Source organism: Vicugna pacos, chromosome 30, assembly GCF_048564905.1.
Source record: "Vicugna pacos chromosome 30, VicPac4, whole genome shotgun sequence".
Taxonomy (NCBI): Eukaryota; Metazoa; Chordata; class Mammalia; order Artiodactyla; family Camelidae; genus Vicugna; species Vicugna pacos.
In genome coordinates this window covers 8,815,164-8,831,891 of record NC_133016.1, presented here as the reverse complement: position 1 = coordinate 8,831,891, position 16,728 = coordinate 8,815,164, and the positions used below count along the sequence as shown (strand labels likewise).

Below are 16,728 nucleotides of genomic sequence, written 5' to 3'. Positions count from 1 at the left end.
GTGCCTGCCTTAAATGCCTTACATGTATTAACTCCTTGAATCCTCATAAAAGCCCTCTATTACCCAAATTTTGCTGAGGCATCGGATGGTTAAGTGGTCCATGTCTGCACAGATAAGTGGTGGAGCTGAACTGCAGGCCTAGGTAGTGAAGCTAGAGACCGGATCTTAACTCTTGCATTATAGCATTTTCAGGGAAACCGCATAAACATCCAGGCTTGAGATTGTGCTTATATAAATTAAATCTCCACCGTAGACAGCTCAAGGGAAGTATGCATAAACAAGTTAATCTAGAAGTGTGGTTAAGATATGCCATGATATATTTAATTTTTCTAAAGAACATTTTCCCTTGAATTATGTTGATGCCAACAGGATAAGAAATGGGTTGTCAAAAGCTGCATTTAAAAAGGCAAAGTGCCATTAGGTAAACATCTTAGTATAATACTTATAAACATGTTAAGCAGCCTGTTTTGTTTTTTCCACCTTTGGAATCACTGAACTCCCAAATGTCTTTAATTTCACATTTTCTGTAAGACTATATGCCTCTACCTTCTCAAATTAAAACTGTATGATAGCCCACATGATTATTTCATTATTCACTGAGATATAATCTGTATGTTATTATAGATTAATTACACTGCCACATGGGTCTGGCCTAAAAGTAGAAACGACCAATAAAAGTGATAGACTGATATTGATAATCAGTTTTTCTTCTATTATGTATATATTCTAGGCCAAGTGGCTATTATATATTAATCTAAATATAAGTTTGAGTTTATTTTTCTCAAAATGGGAAACTGCATAACTCATTTAACACACGCATCCTCAACTTGTTAATTTCCAAATTGTATTATTATGCCTATTTCTGACCTACATGCATTTCTACTTAATGAGGGCCTTAGGTGTTAATTTTGATAATTCTCAGCTTGTTGTATGAAGAACAAACTTTGTCTTTAATTAGACTCATACAGAGTTTGCATCATAAAAAGGAAAAACTAAATCTCTTTTGCTTTATTAAATTAGGTTAAGAACCCTTTCAAATATATAACCTTATTTTTAAACCAGCTTTAACAAGTTTGGGAGATTAAGGGCATTACTTCTTGAGCTAAGTTGGAAAGAATCAGATTATTTTTTTTAGAGTATGCTACAGTGTTCTCCATAACTGCCCAGTATGTCACAAATTACGTTCTTCCACGTTTTATTTTTAGAGTAGAAGAGGGTAATATAAAATTGCCAGCCCACTGTAATTCCACTAACTTGCATTTTAACCAAAGTCTACAAAATGCAACTAGGGAAGGCCCCTAAGGATTGCCTAGGCACACATAACGGGCAGCCATGCTTTGCAGCACGCACGCAGCCATCAGGGGAGGGTCCAAGTAAATCACTCTCCCCGTGGCACTGATCAGACTCGGGGTTAACGCTGACTCCCGCAGCTGTAACGCAGGGGCCCTGGGAGCGCCTTACATAATGTAGAGTTTCCTTCCGCAGCATTCCCGACAGGTGCTCATCCAGCCTTTCTTCCCAGCTCAGCGCCTCTGCTCTTGCGTGTCTCTCTGCCTCACGGTAACTGTGACCTGACACCTTTATGGAGCTACAGCCTCAACTACCGGTAGGTCTTTGCTCAGAGGCCTCCCCTGATAAGTGAAAGAACGAAAGAAAACCCCAGCAGCTCTGGGGGCGGCGCACGCTTTTCTGGGGGCGGGGCATTCCACCGTCAGGCAAACACCTGCCGCGGGGAAGACCAGCCGCACTGACCTGCTAGGGCTGCTGTGACAAAGTACCACAGGATTAAACAAAAGAAATGCATTTTCTCACAATGCTGGAGGCTGAAAGTCCGAGATCGAGGTGTTGACAGATCTGGTTTCTCCCGAGGCCTCTCTGCTTGACTTGCAGACAGCTGCCTTCTCACTGTGTCCTCACGTGGTCCTTCCTCTGTGAGCACGCGTCCCTGGTGTCACTCCGTGGGTCCACACTTCCTCTCCATATAAGGAGACTAGTCAGATTGGATTAGGGCCACCCTAGAAGTCTCTCTGTAATTTAATCGCTTCTTTAAAGGCCCTATAAAAATACAGTCACATTCTGTGGCTTAACGTGGGTTAACTCTTCAACATAAGAATTTTCAGGGGCACGGTTCAATTCATAGTATCATTCTTTGCCCAAAGGATGTTTTCTTGATTCCCACAACTCAGCACCCTCTTCTGTCTCAACACTTGTCTTTGCAGCATTATCGCATGCCCTTCACTGCATGACATTTAACTGAATTTATTTCAAAATGCACGCTAATTCACTGTAGCTGATGAGGGATTGTGCCTCTCAGATTTTCCACCGCAGTGAGAGTGACTAAGGGCCTCAGCTGCGGTGCTCTCAGTCCTCCACTGCATCTGCACCAAGGTGACACTCCCCTTCGCTGCTCCCAGCCAGTCACTGAATGTGGCAAGGATGCTAAGGCAGGCTCTCCCCTATGAGATAGTCCTCTTCTGGCAGGGGGTGTTGGCTTGAAGATCTCCCATCAGTCTCATTAAACTGTCTTTGAACTGCACCGCTGTCGAAGACCTCCCTTACCCTGTCCTTACCAGGGTGAGAGCTACACGGTAGCCTGACGGCTTCCCATTCTCGTTCTCCCTCTGAGGGATTTCCCTCAATAACCTCTTGCACATCTAATCATCTCGACATCTTATTCTTGGAGGACCTGGACAAATTACGTCCACATGTGTGAATGACAGATGCCTTCTCTCTTCTGAGAACATGACTCAAACAGAGAGAATGAATTCCAGAATGGAAATTCTAGCAGACAAGGGGGAATATATATTTCTGAGAGTCTAAATACTACTGAAATAATGCAAGACTTATGACCAGTAAAACATGAATTTAGTAAACATGTATTTCAGATTTTTGGATAAATCATTAAGTATTTTAAAACAGTTTTAAGTCCCACAAATTTTCATTCTGAACACAATAACATTTTATTCCTCTTTATACTTATGCTAAATATATGTATTTTTTCTATCAAAATCATCACCAACAGGGGTCCAGAGGAATAAGGCCACATATTAAGAATAAGACCCTCCCATCAGGGCCTCTATAACTCTATTAGCAGGCATAAAGTCGGACCTATTCCCAAAAAGTCACACCCTAGCTACCACTGTCTACTTTGATACCAGCCAGAACTAATCTCATTAAGGCTATTACCTGTTTATGTCAATCACACAAGGAGTTCCAAGCTTCCAGGCTTTCCCTCACTGCACACATTTTAATCACTATACATCTCTACATATCCCTTATTTTTTTTTAATGTCCTTGTCTTGCATCTTCCCTAGCTCCTAAAACCTCTCCAGTGAGCCCTCTGGAATTTATGGTCCATCATAAATAAAACTCCCATGTTCTCTTGTCTAAAAATTACCTTCAACTCCACTCTAAATGGAACTTAAATCTCCCTTAAGGACGCTGCTGCCTCTGCAGGCACTCAGGTGGAAGCTGGTTTAACGTCTCCCTCGGCCTCCATCCCACTGGGCCTGAATTTGGGTAAATGTTCTTTTTGTTCCTCACTGCCAATTTCAGACTGTAATCTCTCTATGGTCCTAAAACCCTATAACACTGATTATAAGGTCATTAACTCTTTAGACACATATTTCCTCTCACACACTAAATCTGCCCCAACCACAATGGTCTCCTTAACCTTCTTTAACCTCGCTGAAAAACCCCATTCTCAGAGTCATAGTGCTTTTTACCCCCTTCCCTATAACATGCTCTCAAATATATGTGTTGACTAATTTGGAGTACTCTCTTATTTTACTGGAAAAAATCTCACCGAATTTTAAAGAAACCTACCCAGTCCACAACATTTAAAATTGCAACCACCTTTCACTACATTTTTAAACAATCTATTGCTTCTTATTTTTCCTTCATGTCACCATTTTTATCTGCGTCTTCCATCAATAATGTAAACTTCAAAGACAGATATTCTCTCCTGTTGTATAACCAGGGTCTGCTACCCAGCAGGTACTAAATAAATATTTATTGAATGAATACAGTAAATTGAATTTATTGAAGCTATAATCTCTCTCCTCTCCAAAGAAGGGTAATTTAAATATTCTTTTAGGAAAAATAATATTGCTTTCTGTCTTATTCAACAGATCTCTATTTTTCCTATGTACTTGATGCACTGCTAATAGTACACACATGATAAAAGCCCGATTTCTTACCTTGAAGAATTCTCTTCCTAACTGTACAAACAGAAATAAATAAATATACATATTTAGTCATGATCATGGGAATAACTATCTATGCATACTCAGGTTTTAATTTCCTCCAGCAATTCTGTGGATAACAGATCTGAGGAGGGCAAAACAAGAGACGGGGAAAGCAATTAGAAATGTACACAATTGCCCAAGTGAGAGATGAGGGCAACGCGGTGTTAAACTTACCAGTGGAGGTGAAGAGGGGCAGGCAAGTAGAAAACGTTTAAGAGGTAAGATTAGGAAGGAAGATTTTTCATAATATTTAAAGAGCAAGGAAGACACCAAAGACAAAGAGAAAATAACGAAGTCAGTTGATAAAAAATAAGAAATTTTCATTTTGCCTGATTAACGTTGATGCTTATGTGACATAATTAGAAGACTATATCCAGGGGTCTTGCTTTGAATATAAAGGTTGGTAGGGAGGTCTGGGATGGAAAAATAAAATTGAGAGCTCCTAGTAGGTTTGTGGGCTACAGTTTAAAACTACAGGGGTAAATGAGATAGTTTAAGATTTATATATAAAGTCAGAATAATGGTGAAACAAAGAATAACACTGGGAGCAAGAACTTGGAATACTCATGGAAAGAGGACTCTTTTAACTGAGAGAGATTAAAAGGTCAGAGAGTCCAGCCCCTAACAAAGACAGCAAACTGCATAGTGGGGTATGATGCAAACTGAGAGATTAGAGAATGTCAAGAATGAAACAAAAACCAAACCAAAACAAAACAAAAAACCCAGCATTCCCAAAAGCAGCAAAGTAGTTCAGTAAACTCAGAAATGAAACTGGAATCCTAAGTAGGAGACCACCAATGTGCGAAGGGCATCAGAGCACTGAATGCGAGGTGAAGCTGTGAAGGGTGTGGCAACAAAGCTTTTGTTAACTGTAGACGGAAGTAAGAGCTATAAAGTTAACAGTAGCTGGCTGGCAACTGTCTAGCAGGAACTCGAGTACATTTACAGGCTAAGAGGAGGAAGTGGAAAGGAGAGTGTTGAAGATGCAATAGAAAGAGTAACTGGCAGAGAGTGAAACATTCTGGATGCAAGGACTGGGGGAGGGCGGGTAAAGGGCTGAACTAGAGGAGCTAAGGACCAAAGGACCAGGAGTGACCTCAGGTATGGATGTAGATTGGCTTGCAGGAAGGGCATTGGATAGCTGATGTAAATTGACACTGATGGTCTCATTTAAAAAAAAATTAATAAAGGAGATAGGTTTTCTGCTGATAATTGTAGGCAGAGTGTTTGAATACTAAGTAAGTAAAACATCTGTGAAAGCTTGGGATATTCATGGAAAGGAATGTGAGAGAAAGTAATCAGAATGAAGCCATAAATTTCTTGGGGAAACAACCTGTATGGCTGTGTCATATCCTCTAATGATCCTCAGCCATTCCCATCTGCAGATGACAGGGAAGGCGTTGCTCCAGACTCAGAGTTTTACTAGGAAAGTGCAGTAAAATAAAAACTGCAAAGTGATTGAGAGACCTGAGAAGAAAGAAGTAGAATCAATCAGCTGTGTGCTCCAGGTGGGACTGGGAGGAAGGGGAGGGCCGCAGGAGTTGGCAGACTGCAAAAGGATAAGGGGATCAACAATCTCTAGGTTTCTTGCAACCATAAAGTAGAAATGGTATGTGCTAAATCATGGGAGAATTGGAAGGATAAGAATGTGAGCTCTGAGAGAGGGTTACTGGAGTAGAATTTCTTGGATAGATTTGTTTCAGATGATTTCACATTCAAGGAACTGCCTGATAAGAAAAGGGGTAAATTTTATGAGACTTAAGGATGTTCATGAATTATATGATAGGTAGAATTCTGGAATCAAATGAGAATCTAGAAATGTTCTAGCTGAATCTCTAGACAGGGAATCTGAGAGGTAACTTATTTGCAGTCACACAGCTACTTAGGAGAAGAACCTGGATCAGAGTAAGATCCTTCTGATGAATAGGGTAGATATTTGTTTTAATATCGCCTCTTGCTGTCTAATACTGGGGAGTATGTTGATATCTTCTGATTCTTTCTACACAGGAATTTAGGAGTCAAGTGCAAGAGGTAAGTGGTAGAGTCTTTGCAAACAGTATGTCTTAGGAAAAATAAGGAATGGTAAGAAATGAATTTTTTTTTACACTAGTGAATTCATTCTACATTTCTCATAAACAAAAATTCTACACCTGAAATATAAAAATACCTACACATAAAAATATATACACCTTATAGAGGAGTTGTAAGACTGTTTAGAGACTTGGATGGAATTTATCTTTGTCTTTTATTACTTTCAAATACTAGTCAAACAGAAAAACCTGGTAAGTGTTATTATTAAAAAAGGAAAACATCTTACATTTGCATATTGAGTTGTATTATTTGCGTAGTGTTGCTGTAAATATTTTCTCCGTGTCTCCTGTGTTGACTCAAAGTTACTGTAGAATTCCAGAGTTGATGTGATGGTGTGCTGATTATTTGTAAAAAGAAAAATCTACTTTAGAGGCAGCGTTAACAAGCAATGTTGTGCACGCACTTGCCCTCCCTATTAGCACTTTGGCAATAGGTGCCTTGTCTCTGTGGAGACAAGGGAACAGGTGTCACAAGTCACTGAGCTGACTCACAATGGGTTTTTAGTTAGCTTTCAAGAGATAAATAAAGTTACCTCCTCACCTCCTAAAGAAGGTAATTCTTAAGCACATGCCAAATGACTGCAACTAATTCTGTATATTCAATTGTCACATGAAGTGAGTTCAGCACATTTTGACTCTCTGTAGGGAGGGAGGTGCTCTTTTATAGTAATAGTATGAATAATGTAATGGAATCTACTGAGTAATAAATTTTGGCTGATACAGTTAAACTCTAATCCCATGTCTATTATATATTCAGTCGTAAGTAGCTTTAAGCTCCATGTTTGAAAACACAATAGATAATAAGCCTAACTCATGGAAATATTTATAACACTATGTATTACATTTTTAAGTGATATATTCACTTATTAGGTATTTAAGGCATATAAATTAATGGAAGTATTTGAGGTAGGTGATGTTCAGCTCGATGTGAGGCTTAGAATTTGGAAAGCATATTTCAGGTAAAGAGAGCGTGAGGATACAAAAGACAGAAGTATATTTGGGGAACAACAACTAATTTTGAATTTATGAAGCATAGAAGTCGGGATGGAGACACAGCTAAGACTAAGCTGGAGGTAGGCAGGGGCTTGGTCCTGAAGCAACAGTTGATTAGGTCTAAAACCAGAACAGAAGCCAAGCAAAGTCAAGGGAAAACACGAATATCACTATGCTCAAAAGTTGAGCTAAATACTGTGTGAAATTCACAATCGTATTTTCTTTAAATATCATGGGAACCAAGGTGAAAGTATTTCCTTACACACTATGATTAAATTACTGTCATTTTCGAACAATGAGGGTACTTACATTTATCTCAAGAGACATGCTTCCTGAAATGAAATTGTGTGGCTTCTTCTCAGCTCTTAACCTACTTGATTACTGTTCAGTATTTTATACTATTAGACATCACCATTGAAACTCTCCCATTTGCTTACGCAGAAATGTACTATCTAATCATGCCTTCAATGCCTCCTTTCAGCATGTGTTTCCAGCCGAATCTAATATTACTTCTGCCCCTTCTTGAATTATATTCACTAAGTTAGTCTATTAACTGCTCCAGTAACCTCCCTCTGGGTTACCCTGACTGCCCCGTCTTACACACACACCTATCTTCATAGGGATGGCTTTTCCCCTTTATCTCCACTTGTCAAACCATACTGAGGTCAAGTCCCAGGAAAATGCCTCTCTTTCTATGAAGTTCTACTTAACAAGGAAGAATCAGTCTTTCTTTTTCTTCCCACAGATATGTGCAACCCTTTATTTCAATACTAGGATTGTTATCCTCTTTCTTAAATTCATATATACCGCCCAAACCATGTACCCAAGATATAAGTTATTAAAAGAGGTCAGGACCTGGCCACTGTTGTGTTCTCTCATCATAAGCATAAAGTATTTAACACATTAGACTCATCCATACTGATATATTCTATTTTATACTAAAATACCATGAACCTGTTTATCTGTTACTCTGATGTGGTTACACAGTTGACCCTTTCTCTATTCTTTTACCCTTGACTATCCAGTTAGGTCTTTATGGTCAGGGATCATATCTTCAAATCCTTCAGCCTCCACCCAGGGCACTGGTTATCTGAGTTAGGAGAAAGTAAGTAAGTGTTCAATAAATGTCTGTTGAATGAATGAATGAATGAGTGAAGTATGAGAGGGAGTTAGTGAATAAATGATAAAGATTTAGTAGAAACATACATTCATTGACCCAGGAATCCCGCTCCTGGGCATATATTCAGAAGGAACCCTACTTCAAAATGACACCTGCACCCCAATGTTCACAGCAGCATTATTTACATTAGCCAAGACATGGAAACAGCCTAAATGTCCATCAACAGATGACTGGATAAAGAAGATGTGGTATATTTATACAATGGAATACTATTCAGCCATAAAATTCAACAACATAATGCCATTTACAGCAACATGGATGTTCCTGGATAATGTTCCTGGAAAATGTCATTCTAAGTGAAGTATGCCAGAAAGAGAAAGAAAAATACCATATGAGATTGCTCATATGTGGAATCTAAAACAAAACAAAACAAAACATAAATACAAATCAGAAACACACTCATAGACATAGAATATAAACTTGTGGTTGCCAAGTGGGTTGGGGCTGGGAAGGGACAGACTGGGATTTCAAAATGTAGAGTAGATAAACAAGATTATACTGTACAGCACAGGGAAATATACACAAGATCTTATGGTAGCTCACAGAGAAAAAAATGTGACAATGAATATATGCATGTTCGTGTATAACTGAAAAATTGTGCTCTACACTAGACTTTGACACATTATAAAATGATTATAACTCAATAAAAAATGTTAAAAAAAAAAAAAGAAACATATATTCATTGCCATCATCCTGAGAAGTACAGAGTATAGGCCACTTCTCAGGTTTAATTTTTTTCCCCACTATGCAGTTTCATTTCTGATCAGAGGGGTCTGTTATTGTTATGGAATGGACCTGCCAGAGTAAATCCTGCCCTCTCTACATAATAAAGGGAAGGAGGGGGAAGTTCTTCTATGGATAAACTATTTAGTATTCAGTAATTTTACTAAGTACAAGTATGGCAATATAAACGTTTTAAAGCAGCAAGGAAACCTCAAGATTATTTACAACTCATCCTTCATATAGAAGAGGCTTCTTAGAATGCAAAAGGTCAAGTTACTTGCCTGAGTTTCAAAGTAACTTGCAGGAGAAGTGAGACAAAGTCATGGGTTCCTAACTCATCATCCTGTGCTCTTTCCATTAAAAGTACATTTATTTTAAGGCATTAGTAATGAAGTAAGTTAATGTTGCTTAATTTGTATATTTCATGAATAAATGATTAAATCTTTAGTATGTTATTACTGTATACAATTACCAAGAATCTTTACAAGGATCTATTATTTAACTTTGTGATTTTTATGATACACCCCTTTTTTCTTGATACAACTGAGCTTAAAATAACATTTTTGCAACAAACTTTCTGATCTGCCCCCACAGCTTTAAAAGGCAGTAAAATGTAAGGTAAAATTTCAAAGTAGATACTCTCTCAATTCCCAAAGCAACAACTTAAAAAAGGAAAACAACCTAAGCCACAGGAGCAGCCTCTAAGAGGCCTGTACTTTGTGGCCCTGGTCTGCACTCTCAGGTCCCTAGAGGGAGGAAAGCCATTTGCATTAGTGCTGCTGGGGTGAAGCAGTGCCTGAGAGTAAGTCAGAGGAGGACTGCTCTGGATGTTGCTCTCTGCTCTTTCCAGCCCCTAGGGGACTTCCTAACACACTAGAAGCGGAAGGAATCAATTCAACTTTTGTGCTTGTAGAACAGATTCAAAGATAAGAACTTGAGTAAAAGCATTTTGGTTTCACGTCGCTAGAATTTGTTGTTACACTGAACGCTGCTGTGTTCGTTTGCTAGGGCCGTCATAACAAAGCACCACAGACGGGGGCCCATGGATTGGCTCTGCTGGTAGCAACAGGGCAGGGGAACTTGGGACTTCAGAGTTCTCAGCCTCCTATGTGTCCACCCAAAGCTATTCACCCCAAGGCTCAGGCAGCCATCCCTTCCCACTGGTGTCCTGCCCTCAGAGGAAGGGAGCCAGGGCAGTAACGACCGTGCAGCATGCTAGGTAATTAAAATATGTCAGGCTGGATCTGATGGGTCTGTGGTCTTGGCCAAATCCTAAAACTAGCCCTCTTCCTAATCTCTGCATACCAACAATCCCAGGACTAAAAGAATTTCCTTCTCCTTTCCCCCAAAGTCAGCCATTTCCCTGCTTCTGAACGAGTGGCAATTGTTCTCAGGAAATAACTTGTTATCCTTCGTTATACGCTCCACCCAGGATAGTCCATTTTCCTTTGCAAACTTGACACATTCTTATGAGAATCCTTTATCGGAGGAGAGAAAGCACAGCTGGCAGAGCTAGGTGACCTGAGCACTCCTGGACAAAATCAAGACAGAAAGTGACAACTACCTGTAAAACAACGTTCTGCTGCGTGGGGAGAGGTCACCTCAGGCACCCCAGAACCTGGGTAAAAAAGTGTGTCCCCAGGAAAATCCATCTTGTTATTAATTTTTGAGAAGAAACTATAATAACATATACAAAGTTCATGCAATTGGACAAAATCATTCTGATTTTCCATCAAAGGCACTAGAATCTGAACCTATTTAAAAACAGATGAGTTAACCTGCCAGTGAATCCTGGGCGCACAGAGCAATTGACAGGCTTCGTGCCTGGACTGTTCTTTCTGCAGATTTGATCAAATGGCATTAATGTGATTTGAACTCTGAAATTCTAGCCAGAGCCTGGAAAGTCTTTTGCTCAATTCCCCTGCTACCTGAAATCACTGAGTTTAAAATGCCTCCAGTTCTAATCCATTAAAGTTAACAACTTTCAGAGCCATTAGTAGTAACAACTTCCTCCTTCACAGTTTCTCATAGTGACCCCCCTGTGAAGAATTTATGTGAAAAGTGGATCAAGGGAAAATAAACAAATTCAAACCTTGTAGCACACTGACACGAGAGATGAGGACACGGTCAAGGCTTGCGAGCTGTGAGACTTTGCACATTTCTGTACCCCAGTGTCCGTGTCCCTAGAATGATGCTGGGAACACTACCTACCTCATATGTAGCAAGTGTGAAGCTCCTAGCCTGACACAAAGTGAAAACTTAGCTATTTTTATTGAATCTTTAAGTTTTAATTAATCCATAGACTCCAAGCCAAATTGTATTCACATTGATGAAATGAAGAAATGAGAATCCTTGCATCTCTTAGCTGGCGAATAGCGTTGCTATAGGTTTGTTAATTATAAGAGCAGATCACCTAGCAATTACACCCACAGTCTCCTTCAGATCATCTCCAAGTCACTTTGGAATGGCAGAATCCAGAGAAAATGGAACAGTGGCCCAAAAAAGAGCACATGAGATTTAGGACGGTCAGTCGGAAAGGATGTGCCCAATAATTCTGAGAATCTAAACAGGAACTGGAGCAGAAGTAAATAAGGGAACCAGATGTGGCACAGGCTTATCGAATGCAAAGCAAGGTAAAAATAAAAGGTGAAAAAAGGTGTTTCTCTGGCAAAAATTCGGATGAGTTAGGTTGCCTGCCAGAGCCATGCCTCCCTGGGGGTGGCTTTTTGGTGCTCACTCACGGAACAGCACCTATTAGGCAACAGATAGGCTCACCTCACCTTTTTCCTCCGGATAGCATATGAGCCATACCATTTTCCCAGTTCTAGAACATAAGTCATTGCATAAGATTTCTTCATGTGTAACGTTCATTTTAACATTCTGTTTTGAAATAATTTAGGCTTACTGGAGAGGTGCAATTTTAATAGATCATTCACCCAGCTTCCCCTAATGCTAACTTACATGACTACAGTGCAGTTACTGAAACCTCAAAATTAACAATGCAATACTATTAACTAACCCACAGGGCTGAATAAATTTTGCCAGTTTTCCCATGATCAGTATAGCAAACTCCAGAAAATTTAGCATATTTGTGTGTGTTTGTTTTGGCCACAGAGAGAGGGGTAGTGAGTCCTCTGATTTTTGGTTCCATTTTTGTCTTTCAGGATCTGACTCTTCTCTTTCTTACCCAATTTTTAAGAAGGAGCTTCTTCCTTTCTGCCACCTTTTGCTCCCCCAGCACCAAGTGTTTTGAAGACAGCCCTTTCAAGCCATGCGTACTGTTAAATGCCTCCTCTTTGACTATAGTTTATTTCACCTGGCTGCGTATGTTCAGACTTTGGGGCAGATTTAGCATTTCTGGCAGTGGTTTTAGATCACTCCTTGCCCCATCAATATTTTCCCTCTTCTCTCTTCCCTACAGTTTTTCTCCATTTGTCTTTCTTCTTGGTAAAGCCTGGCAGTGAGGTGGGGATGATTGTGAGCGAGCGAGCGAGCGAGCGAGAGGGACAGAAAGAGAGAGAGAGAGGGAGAATGCTAGGATTAAGGGATATTTCTTTCTTTTTTGGGGGGGGTCTTTTTTTATGTACAGTTACTTAAAGTCTAATCTGTCTTAAGTTATGCTAAGGAACTGGCCTTGTATAGATAAAATTTTTCCCTCCCTGGTGTCCTGTATTTTTCTCCAGTTACCCTTAACTTCTCAGTAATTTTTTTTTTTTGATCATAAAGGCACAGATGGAAACTGGAAAGTATCCCAAGGAGTCCTGTGGTCTAAGCTCCTATCTTAGGTGATGTTTGCCTCCTTCATGTGTAGGACATGGACTTAATGAAAGAAAACTCCCGTTAAAAACAAACTTTTACAATCTCCTACCCCATTATCAAAAAATTCATATCACATGGAATCTTATTAAATTATTTCATCATGTAGATTCCAGAAATTTAAGGATTATATTTAAAAATGTGGGCAAATGTAATAAATAGCATGTAATGGTTACAAGCTAGTTAATTACTAATTAAAATGCAATGATTAAGTTTGTTTTTGTTAAGTTACAGGGAAAGGAAAATAATGTTATTCATTATATTGTAAAGATGTAATAACTTTAATAAATGAAATTTTCTCTTGAATTCTTCATTGCTTACTAGCTAAACAAATTTTCATTTAAGTATTTCTTAACATAGAGGATACTTAGTGTTATGGACCAACTGCCTGTGTCTATTCAAAATGCATATATTGAAATCCTACAATGTGATGGTATTAGGTGGTGGGGCTTTTGGGAGTTGATTAGGTCATGAGGGTGGAGCCCTCATGAATGGGATTAGTGCCCTTATAAGAGAGAGTCCAGGGAGCTCTTTCCTCTTCCTCAATAGAACATATAAGGAGAAATCAGCAGTCTGCAACCCAGATGAAGGGCTCACCAGAAACCACACATGATGGCACCCTGATCTCAGACTTCCAGCCTCCAGAAGTGTAAGGAATAAATTTCTGTTCTGTTTTTTTTTTTTTCAGCCACCCAGTCTATTATAATTTATTATAGCAGCCTGACCCGACTAAGACATCTAGTTTGTTGCAAATAGTAATCAGAGGTGAAAGTCAAAGTTCCAAGACTTCTGTTCATATACACCCCATATCCACAATTTTTTTGTCAGATTATTTTCAATGTTCTCCATAGTGACCAACAAGAGTTATGGCCTCACCATTTTTCTGCTAATAGTTCAAGTAGTGTTAGGAGAATGCTTGCATAAGTGGACTATATACATCTCTCCACTGTGGATGGTTTTGATCATCAGCTCAATGAGTACTATGGCTGACCTGCCCTTTGACATCATTAATTTTCAAATCGTGCCTACTGCACCATGAGGATGACCAAAGCCTCAGAAGCTTCGGGCCAGACTGCGCATGACTGGAGGGCCATAAACATGTCATATTAATGATTCCACAGTCTGTCAAGCAAAGACCTTCATGTTCACATTGCCAACTATTTCACATGAAACGGGATGAAAAGGATCACAAGATCTTAAACCAAGGTCATTATTAAGATCTTGATCTTAACCACTTTATAGATTTCTTTTTTGTTCCTAGTGTTACTAACTGTGTCTTTTCAAATAAAAGCTTCTCCCGTTTGTGTGTTCTATACAACTTTCCCTCAAACTCTCTCTTTTTAAGCTACTGGAAAGAGGTTCTCAATACATCCCTACTCCTCTTTCAACTTATATCAATATTTAAAGAAGCAAATGTCTTTTAGCTTTTTAGACTGAAAGTGAAATGATATCAATTGTTGGCCTATGAACTGTTCCCTTGTGTAATTACAGAGTTTTGATGTAAGAAGGAATTGAAGTCTCAATTTCAAAAGTTTTCCTCATGGGTTAGCTTCTAGCCTCCAGAATCTTGAATTTCACTGTTTCATATACTAACTTTTTTGGTGGTTTGCTCTAGATTTCTCATCACTGGGGTCCCATTCTTAGTCTCAGAGTCACACTTTCCTTATTATTTTTTCTGATCTTACACCACACTGCCTCTTTAGCTTGTGTCTTGTCACTGTTATGCCAGAATCTATATTCTTGTTTTGAGATGACGTTCCAGCTAAGAGTCTGTATGGTCTAGAAAACTACATGAAATCTGCATTTGTTTATTCATTTATTAACACAGCTTTATTAACCAAAATGATGTGGCATCCACTCTGACAGAAACTGAAGATGCGGTCATAACTGCTTCTCTAAAGAAACTCAGTCTGGCAGAGATGAGCAGAAATATTAGAAAACTACAGGGAGTGGCATCATTGAGGGATGGGCTAGGTGGCGTGCAACAGCAAAGAAAGCACAACAGAAAGATAACCCTCAGTTAGACAGGGGTGAAGTCAGCTGAGCAATGAGAAAGCTTACAGGGGAGGCGGCTTTTGAACTGAGTCATGAAAAATTAGTAGTTTAGTAAGAAAGTCCCTTTTCCCATCTACTAATTCTTTACTCAGCAAAGATCTCCCATTTAAAAATGTCATTTTTTTTTATCCTTTATGTGTTTTTCCTGTTACCACTCTATTTCACTTTTTCTCATCAGGACTCACCTTTTTGGAAAAATAGTTTCTATATCCTCTTTCTATTTTCTTAACAACCAATCACTTATCCATCACAGCTATCCAGACTGTGCTCCAGCCACTGCACAAAAAACTATCTGTCAGTTCTCACAGAAGACATCCTAATTGCCAAATTCAAGAACAACATTTCTTTCCTCTATTATTTGACCTTCCAGTATCATTTGGCAAAGGTTATCACTTCCTTTCTTGAAACTGTCATCTGTTCACTTTCTTGCTATCACTTTCTCTAATTTTTCCCATTTCTGGAGGGTCATGTGAAAGCTTCCCTTAGGTAATTTCTCTTCCTCCTCATACTACTTAAAAATGCCTTAGAACATAGAGCTGTGGAGTTACCTTGATTAGTCTTATATTTTAATAACAGCTAAGTATATGATTCAGTTCTATACAGCTGAGGACTGGACCTGCTCTTCTTTGGTCTAGAGAGCCAGTCCGTAGAGGCATCATCATTCTGATATCAGCTGGTCCACACGTACTGTCTGTAAGGGATCCACTCCATGAAAGCTTCTAAGATAAAGAACATGTGTACATTACTAGTTAACAAATTATATGCCAATATTAATTAGGGGTTATATTTGCTTTTCTTCTTCTCCTGTTAGTATTCTTGGCTGCCTCATTGATTTGGCAAAGGTAATTTTATTTTGGCTTATATATCTACACTCACTTTTATTTAATCCATTAGCTCTATAGTTTTTTTCTCTTGGCAATATTTCCAGCAGTAACTGTAAACTCAATTTCTGTACAACCCCCAATTATGTATTATTCACTTCTTGTGTGTCACTAAGAATGATGTTGAATTGGGACAGAATGATGATCCGCCCTACTAGGACCTCATTAGATACTCTTCCCAAATGTATGGTGAGCTATTTATTCAGTCCCATGACCAGCATCCTCTTACCTACATTTCATCAATAACTACTTTAACCAGGCTATCATTATTTCCCCATTTCCCAAATTCCTTATCTTCATTTTTTTCCTTCAAAAAATAGAGCCAGATATAACCCATTATCAACGGCTCATTGATTTTTATGTCCTTTCCTATTTGTTAGAGGCTTTTATTTTCTCTGCCCTCTTTTTTTTCTTCCAACATTTAAAAACCTTAACTCGCTGACTCAGTCTGTGTGTTTCCCTCTGAGTCTTCCTCACTCAAAGTTTCCTTTCCCAGATTCTGTTTTCCATTTTCAGCAGACTTTTGTTTGTTCATATATCTCGTAAGTTCCATGGCAGACATTAAACTGTCCGAAGGTAAGGAAAGTATGTTTTGCATGCTTTTAAAATGAGTGCTTTATAAATTATGCCTTTTTGAGGTGATAATGTGTGATAATCACAAACATCTTTCATGAAATTTTCCCTCCATGTTGTTTGGCTTTTGGTAGCTCCTATTTTCAAAGACATTAGCAAACTCCTGTGAA

General features: G+C 39.0%; 1 long non-coding RNA gene across 2 annotated transcripts in view; it reads right to left on the bottom strand.

The window, feature by feature from the left end:
* The window catches only part of LOC140690527 (uncharacterized), an 88,127-nt gene extending 81,387 nt beyond the window's left edge, over positions 1-6,740 (bottom strand). For both annotated transcript variants that reach the window (XR_012065836.1, XR_012065837.1), the window contains exon 1: positions 6,565-6,740. This is a non-coding gene — a long non-coding RNA (uncharacterized lncRNA). The remainder of the gene's footprint in view (positions 1-6,564) is intronic.
* Positions 6,741-16,728: the final 9,988 nt, after the last annotated feature.